General features: G+C 33.6%; 1 pseudogene across 1 annotated transcript; it reads right to left on the reverse strand.

The window, feature by feature from the left end:
- Positions 1-161: 161 nt before the first annotated feature.
- LOC143556915 (PH, RCC1 and FYVE domains-containing protein 1-like) lies at positions 162-4,996 on the reverse strand (annotated as a pseudogene). Its single transcript, XR_013139463.1, has 8 exons — positions 4,907-4,996; positions 3,708-3,794; positions 3,491-3,580; positions 3,326-3,412; positions 3,126-3,245; positions 1,196-3,046; positions 946-1,092; positions 162-552 (listed from the first exon to the last, which is right to left on the reverse strand). The product of XR_013139463.1 is annotated as a PH, RCC1 and FYVE domains-containing protein 1-like (transcript).
- Between the last annotated feature and the right edge of the window lie 16,269 nt (positions 4,997-21,265).

Consider the following 21,265-nt stretch of genomic DNA (forward strand, 5'->3'; position numbering starts at 1 on the left):
GGGTGTGTTTTAGTGATAATGTAAGTGGTAAGTTTTTGATATTTGGATAATATTATGAGACATTGCCTTTATTGAGTCTGGTCTTTTGATGTTAACAGGTCACATCTTTTTATTATACATTAGTTTTAAATTAACATGCTTGTCATTTCTACGAATAAAATTCACAAATCAAAACTAGAAATCGCCGGGGATTTTAGTAATATGCAGGTCGCCACTGGGTCATTTGGGTGGAGAAATTCAACTTGATCAGGGGCATTATAAGATGCTGGATTTCTAGTTTTGAACTCATCATTCTCCTCTTCCTGTGAAGGTACATGATCCAACAAATACTTTTTTTCCAATTCCACCCCTTTATATCCACTGCCATTAAGCGCCATTAAGAGATCTAGAATCTGAATATCCATCATTCCCGTTAGAAATCCATGTTATTCTCTTGGTTTCAGTGGGGCCCGTTGTATTTTGAGGAATGAAAGTGGATTCTAGATCGTTTGGTATCTTGATGCAGTCAAGGTCATAGGATCCAGGTGGCAATCTTTCTGCTATATCCTTAAGCTGCAAGTATATATAAACAGACCTTAATATCATATATACCAGTTCAAAATACTTAAAATTTCATATCTACCCATTTCATTATATATACTTTATATTATGACCATTATACCCTTATCTTTCTCCGTAACCCCAAACTCTCATGCCATAATTCAGGTTTTATGAGAAGGGTATAAATGTCATAAATATGAAAATGGGTATATTTGATACTATTGAGTCCAGTTTCACTCATCCCAGGATCAATCATGAAAATAGTAAATAAATCGCAACTAAACCCATAATTTCATGAATTATAAACTAGCTCATGTTTCAAAAATCAAGAATCTTAATGTTGGAAATAATCCTTAGTTGTAAACACCAAAAATAGAAATCATGTAATCATTAGCAAGAAACTACCTGTGAAGTAAGAGATTTAATCGCATCATTTGCGGCTTTAAGTTTTGCGGATACCTCAGCCGCCAATTCCATTGATTCCTGAGCTTGATATCTTGATATTTTAAGCTCGGCTTCTTTAAATTCACATGCATGCCTCATGTTATCAAGCTGAACAAAAAAAAAGTTTTTTAACACTTTCAACCAAAAAGTACTTCTAGGTCAACCCAACCCGAGTACCCGACCCTACCTGTTTTAAAGATTTGGAATCTACCTGCCGGTGCAATTTAACAACTTCTCGATTCAAGAGATCGTTCTGTTTCTTTAAACCCTCAGCAACATTTTTGGAAACCGAAAGCCCAGATGCTGTTGGAACAGGTGTTGCAGAACGTAACAGGCCGGATTTTCTCAAGAAAGGTGAAACGGGTCTAGAATTTGTTACCATGTGCCGGTGCGGTTTATACTCCAACAATTTAACTAAATCTTGATTTGATGCTAATCTCATTTTTGATTGGTCTAATCTATCTTTAATATCAGCCAATTTGTTTAATTTAACGTAACACGCATCGCACACGCGGTGAGGTTTGTTTGGATTTGGAGCTAAACTTGCTCTTAGTGCTTTTCTTGAACTACAATGATTGCAATGCACCAGCCCGCAGTTATAACAGTTATGCCTTTTTTTAGTGAACCCGAAAGCTTGTTTACAGGATGAACATTGGAACCATTCAGCGCGTTTGTGTAGACATATAGCTGACGTGTAAGCTGACCCACAAGCAATAAACTTTACGTGTCGGTTATTCAAAGACTCAACTAAAGTTGGTGTTTTTCGGTCTTCAATGTCTCCGTGGCCTAATCTTCCATTCGCACCTTTTCCCCATGTGTAAAGTTCATTTCTTGATGTTAAAACCGCCACATGGTGGGCCCCACAAGCGATCTCCTTAACAAGCTCGTAGGACAATGTGTCTTCTACTAAACATGGGAATTTCCCATCACATTGTGGGTTTCCGAGTTGACTCGAAACCGTACTCCCCATGGTGAAAACGCGTCCGGACGTGGTCAAACCTACAGTCAAACTATGCCCGCAAGCAACTTTTTGGAAATTGTAATCGATAAGTGACGATACACATGTTGGTGCAAGCCGCGGATCGCGATCACCGTGACCTAAACGGTTATAATCACCGTCACCCCACGTGAATAGTTTTCCCGAGGTAACACCCGAGCTAGAACGGTTTACAATGACTTCTACTACTGCTGAGGTGTGCCATGGCCCGCATGCAACTGCAACAGTTCGTAAGCCCGATAAAGATTCAACTTCTCTTGGGCACGTTACGGTTTCCCTGTCACCGTGACCCAAAACACCAAACGTCCCGTCACCGAACGTAAAAAGCTGCCCAGATGACATTATTAACGCCGTATGCCACGGCCCACATGCGACCGATGTGACTTTAATTCCGTCGAGCGGGCCGACAACCCGTTTCGGGACCCGACAACCCACGTTTTTCCCATGCCCAAGAATCCCGACGTTGTGGGTCCCGTCTCCCCATGTGTAAAGCTCACCCGTCGTTGTGACCGCACACGTGTGGAACTCGCCACACGCGACAAAATTGATGTTCAAAACAGATAATGACTCGACTAGACGAGGGGTAAAAACGTCATTTTCAAACCCATGACCGAGGCGCCCACCCTTTTCCTCGCCCCATGTAAACACTTCACCATGCCTAGTCACCAGTGCTGTGTGTCCAGAGCCACATGATATCTGATTTACATCCAAAACGACGTCGGATTCTAACAGTTTGGGTAGGAGTATATCGATTGTAGTTGAATTATGGTTTCTACCCACTTGGATAATATTATCAGAAACGACTTGACCCCATACATACACATCTCCTATGGCAACATAATCATCTTGGACCGACCCATGGCTAGAACTAGAATTACTACTAGGTTGACTAGAAACACTAACACTGAAAGCATCGGAACCGAACCCTTTGACTTGCATATTTGTCATGTCAAAAGGTGCATTATTTTCTGGATAATAAAATAACGAAGAAGCGTTTGAACTTGTTGCGCTAATGAAACCTTCACTTGCAACGATTGAACCTGAGCTACTTAGATATTTTTTATCCTGGTATCAATAACATGATACATATGGCTTAGCAATCAAACAGAAAGAAAAACCGAAATAAGCATTTGCATAAACTTACATCAGCATAAAGGCCTCTTTCACTCCATCTATCGATTCTGAAACGTCCGCCATGTTTAATGGAAATCAGTGATTCGAGTCCTGCTATCCATGCTTCAGCCTCAACTTTGTTCTTGCATATCTAGCACATAAACAAACAATTTAAATAAATAACTAAATAAATAAATTTAATAGAGAGAACTACATACATTTGTTACTCACCAAATCAAGAGACCGTCTCCCGTTGTTATAAATGAGAGAAAATGAAAGATAGTCTTTTTCAGGTTGCGGATACCGCTGGAAGACAGGCTAGTTAAAGAGAAAAACATAAAGTGAAACATTTCATTTAACTAAACAAAACAACTGTTAAAAGAATAAAATGCTTACAGTTCTTTGACCAGGTATAATTTTAGAGACCAAGGCTAATTTCAGGCACCTTTCACCTTTGCTAGAAGTCCAAAATAAAGATGATTCATCCTGCATGTGTTTATTCAAGATAAAAAGTCAAAATAATAATAATAATAATCATTTATATCCATCCATATATATTATACATCCAAAAATGGAACATGACCATATCTAGAGTTGATTAATGAAACCTCACATGAGAAAGTCTAAAAGGACAAAATTTGGGTTTCCCACTGCGGCCATATTTAAGTAACTGTGCACCCTTCTTCAGAGAACTTAATCCCTGCAAAGACAATAAACTATTTAAGAAAACAACCTTCAATGAGATGCAAAACCAGGCGTTACAATTTCCGACACGACATACAAATGATCAGGTTTTGATCCTGCTAACTAATTTAACCCGTCTTTTACAACCCATGAACTAGATTAATACGTTTACAATTTAATTATTACACGTCAGCCCGTTTGACACGTTTAGATAAATGTGTTACATTAGTTGTGTTCGGTTACATGATAACTACTTGTTAACTCATTTGACGTACTTAGAATTGATCGATGTTTCCTGACACACATAAAATAAGGGTCGTGTTTAGGGGTAAACGAGCTAAGCCTATCCCGAGCTTGACTTGGCTTGTTTAACTTACAGAAAACTAGAGATTGAGTTTGACTCGTTTCAAACTCTATTTCTAAAGCTCGAACTCGGCTCGTGAGTAGTTTTTCGAGCTCGGCAGTTTCTTACTTATTATTTAATATATGTATGTTGTATTTCTATATTTATGTTCTTTTTTTAATTACATATATATATATATAGGATGAGTATCATTACAGAATATATATATAATCAATTGTTAAATAGATGAAATAAATTCTACATATAATAGGCTCGTTTAGGCTCACGAGCCGGCTTGAGCATTATAATTGAAGCTCGGGCTCGTTTAGCAACCAAGCTTATTTTTAGGCTCGAGCTTGGGCTCAGGCTCGTTTAGTAACCAAGCTTATTTTTAGGCTCAAGCTCAGGCTAGGGCTCGTTTAGTAACCAAGCTTATTTTTAGGCTCAGGCTCGCTTAAGCTTAGCTTGATTCGAGCTTTTTGCGAGCCGATCTCGAGTATCTGACGAGTGGCTTGCCTTATTTACATTTCTAGTCGAACTCGGGTTGAAAATTTTAACCTGCAACTTGTTAACCCACCATCCTAACATATTTGACACCCCTAGATATCTAGCTACATACCCTAGATATCTAGCTAGCTACATAAACGATTTCATGGAAACAAGCGAATCCAAAATTAATGAGCCATATTTTTTTACAAAACAAACCACTAATGGGGGGAAACGATCGTACAAAAAATAATCGTACATAACAAAAAAAATGACTGATGTGACAAATAAGAACTTACCTGATCAGTGTCACGGTAGGCGTTGTTATCGTAAATAACAAGATCCATTCCATGTGACATATTCACCACACCACCAACACACGCCTACCATCAACCTTATGCAGTCCTGCTTCACACATCAAACCCTCAGAACTTATTTGAAGGGATCTCTGAAGCCGGTGTAAGTAGAGTCAAATATAATATACGACACGAAAGAGAATCTCTGCTGTTTAACGACATGCAGTTTTGGTTTTTGTTTTATACCATTAGTTTAAAGTTTAATTAAATAAAATAACTTCAGTTTATGTTATCGGTTCAGTCTGACTGCTCCAATAAACTATTTAATTTACATTGTTTTTTTGAATCAAAACTATACAGTTTATGTCGGAGAACAACATTGACCGCTAAAAGAGATCGTGTAGGTGAGCGACCATAGTATGGATGACGAGTGTGTAGGGCCATTTGTAATAACATAAGTAAGTTAGACCATGTGTAGTCGTAAAGCTCCACATCCAGGGGTTATGCGTCACGTGGCGCCCAGTCAGAGTTATGGTTTTATACAAAAACAGGCTGAGAATGGTGATGATGACCGTTGCAAAACATGACCGTTGGAAAATTAAAAAAAAAAAATTATTTCCTATATATTAAACCATTTCATCCCCAATCAAACCTCATTAAATTTATAAAAATTCTCTTTCAACTCTATAAAAATTCCTTTACACCAAATTCATTATATATGGATCCTCCATCTATATATAAACAGTTTTTCGGGCCCGACCAACAAGCCGAGGACGTGGAGGAGGAACGAGCGGTTACGAGTGCGATTATGCTCGCGACACAGTATATGAGTTCCGTTACGGGTGCGATTAGCTCTCCACCCCCCGTTTCAACAAGAACATATATCAAACGAGATCGTGCCGAAGCCAACAACCGTTTGATGGCGGATTACTTCTGCGACACGCCGAGATACAAGAACCCGAAGACCTTTAGGCGTCGTTTTCGGATGTCTAAAAATTTATTTATGCGCATCACCAATGATTTGGAGCGTGAGTTTGATTACTTTAAGTAAAAGCCTGACGCTCGAGGGACGCTAGGATTCACGGCTATTCAGAAGGTTACGTCAGCCGTGCGCGTGCTCGCCTACGGAAACACGACCGACATCAACGACGAGTATTTAAAGATTGCCGAAAAAACAACTCGGGACACCTTGGAGTATTTTTGTTACGGTACGTTTTGTTTTTTTTTAAATAGTTTATCACTTGTTTACTGTGATCATTTATTTTATAAAAATTTTGTAAAATATAGGAATATTTAAACTATATGGACCACATTATCTGAGAGAGCCCAACGTTAACGATCTACAACGTCTTTGCGAGGCACATACAAGGGTACATGGTTTCCCCGGCATGATAGGAAGTGTAGATTGCATGCATTGGGAATGGGCTAATTGTCCAACTGCATGGCGAGGTCAATTCACACGAGGTGACCAAAAGGGACCAACGGTCAGCCTTCAAGCGATCGCTTCATACGACCTTTGGATTTGGTCGGCATTTTTTGGTGTTCCCGGTTCCAACAATGACATAACCGTCTTAGAGCAGTCTCCTGTGATGGAGAGTTACATATCTGGGACCGTTCCCGTCGCTTCGTTTTGGGCTAACGATAGCTTCTACGATCATGGGTACTATCTGGGTGATGGAATATATCCAGAGTTCGCGATAATTGTTAAAACATTCAGAGACCCGATGGATGAAAAAAGACAGTATTTTAAGAAAGTGCAAGAGTCTGCGAGAAAGGATATCGAGAGGTGTTTTGGTGTTCTTCAACAACGATGGCATTATGTTAAAAATCCTTGTCGTCTGTGGTCTTTAGAAAGAATGAGATGTGCTATGTATGCGTGTATCATAATGCATAACATGATCATCGAGGACGAGGGAAGAGCAATATGTCCAACTTTCATACCGGACCCGGATCCACCACGGACTCCGGCAAGTATGGAGCAACGACTCGAAAACTCGGATTCCGTGCGGTCAAGAGAGATACATAACGCACTAAAGGAGGATTTGGTCCAACATCTTTGGATGTATCAGCCTCTGCCTGGTGAAAACGATGAGGAGGACGAGGACGACGACGATGATGAAGATAACGATGACGATAAAAACGACGATGAGGACGATGAGGAGGACGAGGACGACGACGAAGAGGGCGAAGACGACGACGACGACAACGACGAATAGTTTTTTTTTATTTTTTCTTGTAATATTTATTTAATAAAATATTATTGTTATTTGATTATTCTTATAAAAAATTTAAAAAAAAAACAAAAAGTGTAAAAGTGACTGGGCGCCACGTGGCGCATAACCCCTGGATGTGGAGGGTTATGACTACAGCCTGTTTTTGTACAAAACAATAACTCTGACTGGGCGCCACGTGACGCATAACCCCTGGATGTGGAGCTTTACGACTACACATGGTCTCACCATTCTCAGCGTTGCATATACAACGCTTGCCAATTCAACTTCACCATAACGCAGGGGGGAGGTGTACCCCCCGCGTTTTCGTCCTCAAAGCTACACATAACGCACCCATTACGGGTGGTCTTAGGGGTGTATGTGTAACCTTCTATGTTTTTTTTTCTCATTTGCATGTTTGAAAACTGATATTATTATTTTATTATATACACCAAACGACAAATTAATAAGATAGAAACGTATTTTATTATATACACCAAACGACAAATTAATAAGATAGAAACGTTAAATAATTGATTGACCTACTACAAGTGTTACCAAGCCATTCATTGATATGAATCTATGACTGATTGATTGGTAATTTACCTGGTCACTATAATCGGTTAAAATTTGAGTTGATTTCTCTAACCTTCTAAGTTCTATTATACGGCTATTTTATTATTGATGATTAAAAGTCTAAGAAATATATAGCTTATTTGTATTTTGCTAATTTATTGAATAATTATTTTTTGAGAGCTTTCCCTTGTACAAAAATGCACTTTAAACGTTTTGTAGTGGCATTTAGGAGTGGTTTTTCTGCGACAAAATCGTGATTTAAAAGCTAAAAACTTATCCTAATATGTTCAATAGACATGAATATAATATTGAAACTACTTTTAAAAATGATTGTATGTAATATAAAAAAGAATTAAAAAATGATCATAAATGTTTTAACTGTGGTGTGCTAAGGTATAAGTGAAATAGGTGAAGATGACAATGATGCGAAGAACAATGGACAGCAGCAAGATTGTTGTGGCATTTCCCAATTATATTAAAGCGACTATTTTCAAACGAGAAAGAAGCAAAATTATTATGTGGGCATTTATATAACCCGTATACATGATTAAAATTAAGGCATGTGACGAATTCACCTCAATAGAGAAATATTGATAATGTGCATCGGGAATTTGGCAGTGAGATTAGAAACCTACCATTTGGACTTAGTTCATACGAAATCAACGTTTTTGGAACCATGAGTTAGTGTTCATAGTACATGGCTAGTTTTTCTATGCATCTATAACCTTTCATCGTGTTTATGCATGAAACAAAAATACATAATGATGTCGTTGTTGATTCATGGTCCAAAACAAGCTGATAACACCATCAATGTTTACTTGTCTCCGTTGATTGATGACTTAAAAACAAGAATATAACGTCATCCAATAGTTTATTTGAAGTTTTTATTGTACAATAGTCTCAATTAACTATTAGTTTATTCTAACCCATTAACGTCATCCATCAATCGTTAGTTAATACAACTTTGAGAGGCTTTTTTATACTTTTCACAAACTTTAATTCATATGAATATTTCTTTTTTCTACTAAATATAAGTTTTATATTTTTTTTATTATTTTCTAACTATTATGGTTTATTATATTTGTTTATTTTTAAATATATACTTTTTAAAAAAAATACTTTTTTTCAAAACCGGAGCTTTTATGCAACCATATATTTATTTATATTTGAATTTTTTTTATTTTTACTGTTTATAGCTGTAATAATATCTAGGCTTTAAAAACAGAATATTTAGTTTTTTGTAAGTTCTATTTTAATGCTACACCTCTACTAACTACAAATGATTCAGAAAAATTATCTTTTCCGCTTTTATTTCTCGATGGTAAAAAACATATATTTATTTTCTATTGGTTTATTTTTACCTTTCAATTTTTTATTTTTTTTAAACGCGTTAATTAGATAATATTAAAAATAAAAGGATCCAATTACAATAAAGATGCAGGTAAGCGGGCAACTAGCTGCGCCGCCACCTCTCTTTTGAACAGAAAACCGATCTTACTGAAAACAAAATTATCGTTCTTCGGCGTCGATGAGTTACCGTGCACTACCCGCTGAACTCTTTTTAGAAACGTAGCAGCCTCGGGGGCAAGAGACCCAAATGTGTTTTGATTCTCCACATACGCCTTCTCGTGCTTAGCAATTTTTCCTGTTTCTGCCTTTAGCACGGCCTGCTTAGCAACAAAGCCGGTGTCCCTAAGCCCGACAAGAGGGGACACCCCAGTAAGGTCCACACAAGCATGCTTCCCCCCGCCCATCCAAACACAAGAATGTCCGTTGGTCGGAGAGTAGACCTTCCTTCACGTGGATCTGACAAGAAATTCACAGGGGCCTCTTTCTTGCCGAGATTCCCGCCCTTTTTAACACATCACAAAGGACATCCCTGACCAAATCATGTCTATTATTAAACCCCGGGAGATTCTTTGCAATGAACCGCGTGTTCACCAAAATTATATAAACAAACCTCACGACAGACCGGGCATGGCTCATCAACTGGGAACAGGGGGATCATTAAACGATATTTAAGAATGACCCGGTACTCCACTGCTGACATGTGCTGGCCTAACCCTTCGATTGGGGTGACAGTCAAAAAGTCTTGAGCATTAGGAGTCTGAAGACATTCTAATACCGCTCTTTGACGAGAGGACATGCCAAACTTTTCTCCCAAACTTTGGACGGTTTTACTATAAAGGGCACTCGCCAAAGCATTTTGGGCTTTAGGGGGGGGGGGGGGCAGTGTCCTTATTAGCGAACCCGCCAAGATCAAAATCTAGACTAGAGTTGTGCAAATATTCCATCGCACACCCAAAATCGGGATCTAACCCATCACCACCACAATCACGCAAAATCTGGTCATGTAACTTCCAAGATTGTGCTCTCGAGGCGACGAAAGCATAGGTGGAAACATCCTTAGCTGAATATAACCCTAAACCCTCGAAATAGATAGGGAGAGAGGTTAGTATCCATTGAAAATCCCCAAAAAACGGACTCCCACATACCACAATATCCTCAATCGCCGCTCGAAGCCCTTTGTCAAAAACAGAGATAGCTTCCTTAACAAACATAGGCTGACATGTTCGGAGTCCGAACAACAATTTAGCCACCCCCATACATGAGCGAAGCAAGAGAAGCTCGCATTGAGGGTCACGCAGGCGAGTAAGACATCTCATTAGTTCCACGGCTCTTGAAGCTCTGGTAATGGCCAAACTACTGATAAACCCAGCATCCCGGCTAACCGCACCTCCAAGGAATTTTACCCCTAACTTCGGTCTCCCAATTGACGAAGGGTTTTTGCAAATCTGTTTATTAATTTTAATTCTTGGTTTGTATATATATATTTTTTTCTAACAACTAAATTCTTGTACTCTATATAGAAACAATTTTTTTACATCTTAATCATCTTGCCAGCTAGCCCATCAAAATGAGAATGACTTCTTGGTTTGTATTTTAATAATGATACACTAGGGTATAGCCTGTGTTACACACGGGTGGAAAAACATATCAACAAATCATATAAATATAGACAACATATTCAACCAACACAAATATGTTTCGAGCAAGATGATACTTTTCGGCTGACAAAAGTAATAAACTAATTATTAATCTTAATACAATAGGGTATAAGAGATCAATAACAAACTTTAAAAAATAAAACCAACATACTACAAATGACATTGCCATTTAGCAATCCAAACATACTACAAATGACAAATATTGCTATTAAATAAAAGTAACATATTCAAAAATATTAATAAAAATATATAGGAAGAAAAAATCATAAAGTAATTGTTAACATCATTACTTTATTTAAAATCAATTTCATTATATAACTTTTTTTTAATTGTATACATTAATCTTGATATTCATGCATAATTAAAAATTATTCAAACATTAATTAAATGATAACTGCATTATTTGAAATTAAAAGTACAACTCTAATACAATTAATATGTTATAAACAAAATGGATTCATATGTTATAAACAATTACAAAAGTTTAAATAAACATACATATCTACCTATACTATGAGTTTGACAACAAAACCTTGTCATTTTTCATAATCTACATATATAATATGCAAGTAAACATAAAAGTAACATTTATAAATTTATCTAACATAACAACGTAATTGATATACATTCATTCATTCCTACGTTTATATAGACATTATTGGTTATAAACTTGGTATTAAACTCTTTTCTATTTGATTAATTTTTAGCTATCACATGGAGCTAATGTTCATATATATTTATCAAATAATTGTATTTGTAAAACAAAGAAAGTGTTATGGTCAAAGACGTCATAACTAATAAATTAATTAGTTGTCAACATATATTGCAAAAACTTATATTCAAAACGATTTACATATATAAAAAGTATAAATTGTTTTGAAGTTGGCAAAATATAATATCATTAATTATAATTATATCATTTTAGTCAAATGATAGTTAATTATCACAATATTTGAAATCACTCTTAAAATACATAAATCTTTGTAACAATATTATTAGTGTAATTAAAATAAATTTGAGTTTAAATAATTTAATTTAACTTCCATAATTACCCGGGTCTTTTGGAAAGCGTTAATAATTTGACTTCTAAAATTAAGTAATTTAATTTGACTTCCACAATTAAGTAATGAAAATCAAATTGTAAATAAATTAATTACCTTAAATATATTTAAACAAAAATCAACTGCCATAAATTGAATTAAAGGTAATTAATTTGCAATGATTTACATGAACTTAAATGTTGGTTATTACATTTTTAATTTAATAATGGTTACCATACCAAAAAACTTACCAAATAAAAACTAATATTTAATAAACGATTATATGAATAAAATACATTTAATATTAATTAGAATAATATATAGATAATATAAATTTGTGAATCACCAAAGGAACTTCACTTAATATAAGTAACTTTTAAAGAAATTATTAAATAGAACTTGGCCAATAATCAAAATCATGGAAATGTGAAAATAAGTGCAAATCATGGAAACTTAATTATTGTATTTATGTAATTAAAAACATGGAAATACATTGAATATAGAAAATATAATGTAAATGCTTATTTGCAATAAATTATTATATTGCAAATCTTGTAATTAAAATCATGAAAACTTTATAACTTATTAATTGGGTTTTCCACATATAATGTAATTGGTTATATATAGAAAATATAATGTATCTTACAATATAATAACAGAATAATATTTAAGTCAAAGATATTGAAATATAAAAATAGTAAGGTGTAAATGTTATTATTTATGTCAAAATAAGATATAACAACTAATTAGAAAAGATAATAAATTAATAATAACAAATTAATAAACTTATAATAGTTATTATAAATTATAGAGATTATCATTAATAAATAGATAAATATAAGATACAAATAAATTTTTCTTTAATACATCAGTTCTGATTAAAATATATTAAATGGATTTTGACCAACAACAATATATGGTTGATTATATAAAAATCAAATAAATTACAGAAATTGCGAGAAATAAATAAATACATGTATAATAACAAAAATATACATCAATATTAAACAAAAAATAAGATATCTTATCAACAAATCTTCAACCCACGAAAAATAAGATATGCACTAATATACATAAGATTTATTTCCATTTTTGAGTTAATTTCCATTGTCCACTTCCAATACAATGTGTTTTTTCAATATATAGGATATATTTTTCATTCTTAAAGACATCAAGATAGCTTAGTTGGATGGTTTGTGTGCTATGTATTAAGACTTTCATCTCGCTCAAAGCCCATGTTCAAATCCTAGTCCATGCAACTAATTTTTGATTTATTAAAAAAATATTTGATGACTTGGCAATGATGTGGCATTGATGTGGAGAAGCTAGTTGAATGACATGTGGATAATTGATGTGGAGAGGCTAGTTGAATGACATGTGTACAAATTGTATTGCTTTAATAGTATGTAAAGATAATTAACTTAATTTAGTTTAGTTTTTATTAAGATAGTTTATCTTTTATTAACTATGTACAATTACTAAATATGTTCTACTCTATTTTTCAATCAAAGTTTACAAAAACTAAATTAAATTAAATTAAATTAACTATGTATCATTATTAAATGCAAATCAAGAATAAAATAAAAAAAATGGTTTTTTTAATCCCTCCGTCAATTGAAAAGAAAGAAAAACGGTATAAAATAAATATATGCGCTTTTTACCATCGAGAAATAAAAGCAGGAACACTGATTTTTCTAAGTCATTTATAGTTAGTAAAAGTCAATAATTAAAATCGTACTTTAAAATAAAACTAAATACATTGTTTTTAAAATCGACACACTAACAACCAATGTTATAAAAGTAGGTTTCCAAGGCCGAGTACTCCCCGAATACTCGCTACAAGGTATGTCGCCGAGGCGAGTTTCTTTAAATCCGCCTAGTTACTAAGAATTGACTAAAGGTGGTCAACCTTAGTCAGAATCGCAACTAGTCGGTGAACTTGGGCCGATTTTGGCTTAAAAAAAATAAAAGGCAACTCGTATTTTTTTAATATTAAAGAATAAATATCATTTTTTTTACTAAATGACTAACAATTTTTAGAATAATTTATTATTTAAAAATGTATTTCTCTTATTTATTCTTATATTTACCTATTTTGTTATAAATGTTAGTAAATTTATGATATTCGACATATATATAATATCCAAAAACTATTTCTTTATATTTATCATGTCTGAGTACTCCCCGAGTACTCCGAGTACACCCAACTCCCCAGTCGGTCGCCTATGGTTCGCCTAGCGACTTTTGCAACCTTGCTAACAACTATAAAAAGTAATAAAAAGGTATTTAAATATAAATAAACATGTATTTGCACAAAAGCCTCAATTTTGGGAAAAAATATAGCTTTTAAAAATAAAAAAATGTATAGATATTTATATATAAACAAATAAAAGAAACCATAATACTAAAAATAACAAAAAGTATAAAACTTATATTTAGTAGAAAATCTAAAATTCTTACGATTAAAAGTTTGTGAAAATTACAAAAAATCCCTTCAAAGTTATATTAACTAACGATTGGTGGATGGCGTTAATGGTTTGGACTAAAACTGATAGTTAATTGAAACTATTGTACCATAAAAGTCTAAAATACAAAAATTGGATCAAAATTGATAATTTTAAGAAACCACAGGGATCAAAGTCAAAGTTCTCTCTAAAAACAATATGGGGTGAAAATGTGTAGAAATGTATGATGCTTATTAAAGGAAGAACTTTAAGTTAAGAGACAAAATTTTTTACACCATAAGTGATTTTATAGCATACGTTAATTTGTCATAATGTAGTAGAACATGTAAGCTTCCTTATCCTGTTTGTGAAGATAAGACAAGGTAACAACAATTTTGAAATTTTACATTAGTGGAAGCTAAACTCGTTCAGTATCCAACTCCCTCAAAGATGACAAAAGGTAATAGTTTTTTTATATTATTATTTAACAATTTACTCAATGCTATTTTCTTTCAAATAGTTTGGCATTCATGTTTGAATTGTAGCTTTGGAGTCTACTTTCATTGTCAAACTATTCATGTGTCAATAATAGCTTCAGTGCCAAATTTGAGTACATACAAATGTGTAGTGAATAGGTATAGAAGTTCATTATCCTCTCATATTGCAAAGACATTATTCCGCATGCAACGTTGGGCTCGAAAGGGAAGAAACAAAATCGACAAAAGAGGATTATGATGATCTTGCAAAAATCTTGGTTTGTTGATAATATTGGGTCGAAGTTTTTGAATTACTAATTATTAGTGTTTTTAGATACTCATGAGAAAATTGGGTCGTTGATAATTGGACTCGAATACATTTCGGAAGATTGAAGAATAGTTTAGTTACAGATAGGTTATTTGAAAGATTGCTTGAATTGGATATCATTTGATTTGTTTTGATTGACTAAGTTATGATTTAAGTATTGATTATAGATTACACATAATTTAACTAAACTTTAGTTATGATTTAGTTTGTCATAACTTGTTCATAAATTACGCTCTTTTAATTCAAAAAAGTTTGGCCTTTTATTTAACAAATCAGGGTTTGGATCAATATAGATTACTTTTATCGTGAAAAGTTAACTAGAATAATTATGCTAGCACTAAAGTAATTATTATTACACTATAACTTTTGAATTAGAGTAATTATTATTATACTATATTATTTTTTATAACATGATATTTCTAGTTTAGAACTATAGTTATTCTAGTTATTTGTATGTTTCATATGTTAATTTTGTTTGTAATGAATCCCCCTAACAAATCAAACATAAAACATTCTAGATTTCAAAACCCAAAATACAATATGATTCTCAAAGCCCAAGATACAAAGGATACAAATGTAAACCATGCAAACATATTACATAATCATATATACAAAACACAAAATAGTGAAAAGATAATACGTTTGGCCCACTGGATTCCAAAACAAAAACTAATCTTATAAATAGCCCCAACCAAAACCCACCTGGCTTGGCTAGCTTGTTAAACCTGCGATTGGCCCATTCCCTCCCAGTCCCGTCCTTGGGTTCCAAAATTTGCTGTTAACTGGTTCCGGTCCTGGATTGTCCGATCTTAACCCGTTAATTGTCCCTACTTACCTATTACATCTCTTTCTAGTTTTCAGTATTTCGATAATGGTGCCCCGATGCGGTATACAAACAACTACTTTACATCCAAAATTACAAAAGTTTTAGCATCAGTTTGTTTACATTATCTTAAAACATAAATCCAATCAAAATCCTAGCTTTCATGTTAGTAAAACACACAGATATTATATTTGTATGAAGACGCTTAATCGCTTATAAGTTATAACATCAATGGATTACTAAATTGTGCTCTTTTCTTCTCAAATTAGTCCAATCCACATTTAAAATAAGCCCACACATTTATAAATGTACACGCCCACCGGCCCAATCACACCTGACACTTCTTATCACAAGTACATCTTATTTCTTATATGTTTTAGACTTCTTATATAATCTTATATTAATATTGCTTTCTTATTGGATATGGAATAAAATATTCTTCTTGATCTACTTGAAAAACGATTTATTAATATAAAAAACATAAGTTCATGTATGAGAAGTTATTCAAATTCATTACGGTAAACCGGATTCATATAAAACTAACATGCATTGAAGTTTATGCTTAATGTAAATGAATACTAACCGAACTGCGAGCTAAATGTCATTGTATAACGAATTGAACGGAGCTAATTTCATCGTCCACTAAACCAAACAACTAGGGAATAAAATTTAAATTATTTCTTTATTTTCTACTAGCTTTACCCGTGAATTACACAGAATAAATTAATGTATAAATTACAATGAATAATTTAATATAAATAAAAAAATAATTAAATCTCTTTATATTATATAAAAAATGTATTACAAATATAGTCGGATTATATCATCAAATATATTTGAATTTTAAATCGAGAATGAGTTGTTCTATCATCGGTTTACAATAATGAAGCAATGTCACTGGAAACAATATTTAAAACAATGAGGTCCTTCGATGTGAAAGATGTAGCTAAAGTCTTTCACAAAAATGTTATACATTTCATGCTCGGCCATAAACCAAAAAAAGACAACAAATTTTCCTTTTTATACAACTTTAATGTTGTCATTAAAAACACATTGTTGTTCAACTATTACAATAGTTTTATAATAAATACGAAAAATGAAAAATTTGTTTATGATATTTTAGACTAAATACTTGTAAAAAAAATTATTATAGTTTTCTTCAATATGAAGATGTCTCAAAAAATTGAATGTTAATGTACTATTTAAACATAAACTCTTTTATATATAGCTTTCAATTTTAAAGAAAATATTTTTATGACACATAATTATTATATTAATATTTTTTTTATATTAAGTATGTTTATAATATAACTTATAACATTAATAATTTAATCAATGGATATTGACCAATTATTATATTTAGAACCAAGTTTTTTTTTCCATCAATAGAACAGAAGTTATTTTTGCGAGAATTTGATAGTGGCAAATAACCTTAGAATGTCATGTGTACATAATTATTTTCTTTTATAAGTATAGGTATATTTTCTTTTATGAAAAAAGGGTCAAGTTATAATACGAATAGAGATAAAAATGAGAATGATGAGAATAATTTATAGCCACACAAAAAACCTCTAAAAAATAAAAAATAATAACTCAAAATTTAATAAAAAAAGTAAAAACACAAAAATGTTTCCACCGTCTTCCTCGTTTAAAAAAATACATAATGTTGAGGGGAAAATATCATTGTGTTTATTTTTGTTATTAATTGTGTTTTTTTTTCTTGATATTGTGTTATATTTTGTTCGACATTGTGTTATATGTGATCTATTGTGTATTTTATTAGTTATCATTGCGTATTTTGTTCATTTTCATCATTGTGTTTTGTTCTTAGCATTGTGTCTTTTTTTGTTTTTTTTAACGGGAATGATTGTGGAAACATTTTAGTTTTTAATTTTTTTTTCATTTTTTATGTATAAATTGATTTATGATTATTTTATTAATTTTTTGAGTTTTTTGTTGAGTGATTTTTATGTGATCACAAATCTTTTTTACACTTTTCTCGTTTTTGTCTACCTTTATAATTTAATCTTCGCCTAGGAAACAAACGCCCTTTAGGGTTAATCACAATAAACATTAAATCATTAACGTGATATATATTTTGTTTTGGAAAATTCCCAAACTAGCCTTTTTTCTAGCGAAAGAAAATGTATTTTAGCCCAAAATTCTCCAATATTTCAAAAATAGCTCACATATTATAGACTGAGACAACACATTGGGATACGATCCAACGATATTTCTAAACCAATTGTATTTTGACACATGCAAAAATTTACTGAAAATCGGGCCAAAAGTTTGAAAATCTTGAGGGACCTGTCCATATTTTTCTCACTAATTATTTATCTCAAAAGCAGTCTTCACGAACGGTTTTTATGTTTCCTAACTTATTCGTCCAAATTCTAAAACACATTGAAACATGTTCATTTAAATTCTTTCTTCCAAGACGCATTTGAGACGAATTTGTTTAAAGGAGACGATATTATGGTTTTGTTCTTATAAGTTAGAATCTTGTCCACACCGACAAGATTTATTTTTAGTCCGTCCACACCAAAAAGATTTAAGTTTAATCCGTCCACACCGACATGTAATATAAATACTTTTGATGAATTAATGTCGTTGTTTGTTATGATGGTAATTGGCAAAACAGTAATGGAAGCTTTTTCATACTATGACATTATCAAATTTCATGGAACAATTTATAGCACCTTAATTATGGATGAATGGAGAAAGGACGAAAAAGATGAAAGATAATATATATATATAAACGTGAAAAATAAGGAAAATTAATTTATCAAAAGTATTTATATTAAATGTCGGTGTGGATGAATTAAACTTAAATCTTGTCGGTGTGAACATATTAAAAATAAATCTTGTCGGTGTCACACCCCCATTGTATGCCTAGGAGTATGATCAATAGTTGGTACACAATTGTAAATAAATAAATCAGAATTACGTTAATTTAGCGGAAGTCTTATAAAACTTGTGGATTTAACTTGTAAATATTTACATAAACAAACGTTTGGATTTTTTTAAAAGGATTCCCAAACTTAAATACAAAAGATTACTTGTTTTTACATTACAAAAACCACCATCATTATATATTAAAGTTTGAACAAAAGATCCGAGCCATCGGATTTAAACATAGCAATTCGACGCCTCCAAGTGCTAATCTTGTTCACCTGCAAAATGTAAGAAAATACGTCAGCAACGAATGCTGGTGAACACGTTGACGCAAAATATTTTCTTTTACTTTATCATCCCTCGAGACTACGCCTGTATCGGCCCAACGTGGCTTAGGAATAACAAAGTTAAATAACACATTTTATATTCGAGCCTCGACTCTAGGTTACCTCAGCAAACACCGCAGCGCTCGACTTCGTTAAGTACCTGTAAATATACACAACGGTCGTACTCCCTGCAGGAGAGCATCCTACGACCAAGGGTGGTGCGATGTGCCCATTCATCGCGTAATACCACCTATGTAAGGATCCAATCACACGTATACCACAGCCTGAGGGCTAAGTTTATACCCTTATTTATAACGGTTTTAGGAACACAGAGTTCCTTGTAAACAAATTTCATATAACAAGTTGACTCATTTTAAAACATGTATAAAAGTTTGGGAGCGTATTCACCTTTTCTCTTTAGGATCAGCTTCACTCACCGTCCAAGGGTCTTTCCCTTCTTTATCTCGTACCTATAGTACGAGTATAAATATTTGTTAGTCGGATACAAGATCCGGCTTAAGCCCTTTAGTCTTATTTTATATCTCAACCTCGATGAACCTTTAGTTCATTTTCTTTTATTTGAAAACATTTAGTTTAAAAGTAATTATAAACCTTTAGTTTATATAGAAACCCGACGTTTCTTCTTCTCCAAGAAACGTATTATTTTTCTTTTATTATTTAAGAATACCCATTATTCATTAAATAATATTTTCATAACAAAGAGCATACATATATACTTACACACATATATACGTATCAATATTTAATATCTTTTCTTTCATTCATTTCTTTGTTATGATTATTTTTCTTTTATCGAGGTATCGAGTATAACCTCGACTTAGAGCTTAAGCCTTTAATATAACATTAAATTATATTGATTTGTCGTTACGCCTAACCTTATTGGCGTATTGGAAACCCTAGGTACTCGAGCAGCACTCCAACGCCGCTTGATTTCCATGATCGTCAGATGATAACGCCAAACTTCAATACTCGTCGATACGCTTTACGAGATTCATCACCATTACAACAAACACCTTCTTGGTATGTGGGTGGATGGTGACACACACTTCGAGGAAACGTTGGTACACAAAACAAGGAATCGAGACATGTTTATCGAGGAAATATGGTACACAAAACGAGGTATTTATAGAGAGAGATTAAAGAGATGTGAGAGCAGATTTGGATGTGTGAAATGAACACCCCATGGCTGCTATTTATAGGCAAAACTCGGAAGCCCATCGCGGTACGCGATGGGTTCATGGGCCGGCCTGTCGCGGTACGCGACATAGGCCTGCTGAGTCACAACATAGACCTGCCACGTGGTGACACGTGGCAGGCGCCGCTCCACATGGCGACAAGTGGCGGACGTGTTGCCACGTGGCGGCAGACGTTGCCACCGTGTGCCACGTGGCACATGTGTCACACTGTGTCTGGTACCCCATCGCGTTCTGATCCATCGCGTAACGCGATGGGTCAGGAAAATCATAATTTTCACTTTGACCCTCAACTTTGGAATTTGCAAATTTTAGTCCCTATACTTTGGAAAGTTTACATTTTTAACTCGAAATTTTCACGATGTTACATCCTCCCTACCTTGAAATAAATCTCGTCATCGAGATTGCTTTACAAGAACAATTGGGGATATTTCTTTCTCATTTCCGATTCGAGTTCCCATGTATATTCGGGCCCTCTACGCGAGTCCCATTTTACTTTCACAATTTTCAACTTTCTTTTCTTTAATTTCTTTGTTTTCGAATCTTCGATTTGAATTGGACGTTCTACAAATTTTTAAGTTTTCATTTATTTCAACGTCTTTCAATGGCATCGCTAATGATTCATCGGTCAAACACTTACGTAGATTCGAAACATGGAATACATCATGTATCCCTTGCATTTCCTCGGGCAGTCGCAAACGGTATGCAACAGTGCCGATTCGTTCAAGTACATCAAAAGGTCCAACGAATCGAGGACTCAATTTTCCTTTCCTACTGAAGTGAACAACGCCTTTCCAAGGCGAGACTTTCAATAATACTTTGTCACCGACTTTGAATTCTAACGGCTTACGACGGACATCGGCGTAACTCTTTTGTCGATCGCGTGCCGTCTTAAGTCGTTCTCGAATTTGAAGAATCTTGTCGGTGGTTTCTTGGACTATCTCGGGTCCAGATAATTGATTGTCTCTTGTTTCAGACCAACATACGGGCGTTCTACACTTTCTTCCATACAACGCCTC

This window comes from Bidens hawaiensis, unplaced genomic scaffold, assembly GCF_021521415.1.
Source record: "Bidens hawaiensis isolate Kalapana, Puna unplaced genomic scaffold, B.hawaiensis_p1.1 tig00018750_1, whole genome shotgun sequence".
NCBI classification, from domain to species: Eukaryota; Viridiplantae; Streptophyta; class Magnoliopsida; order Asterales; family Asteraceae; genus Bidens; species Bidens hawaiensis.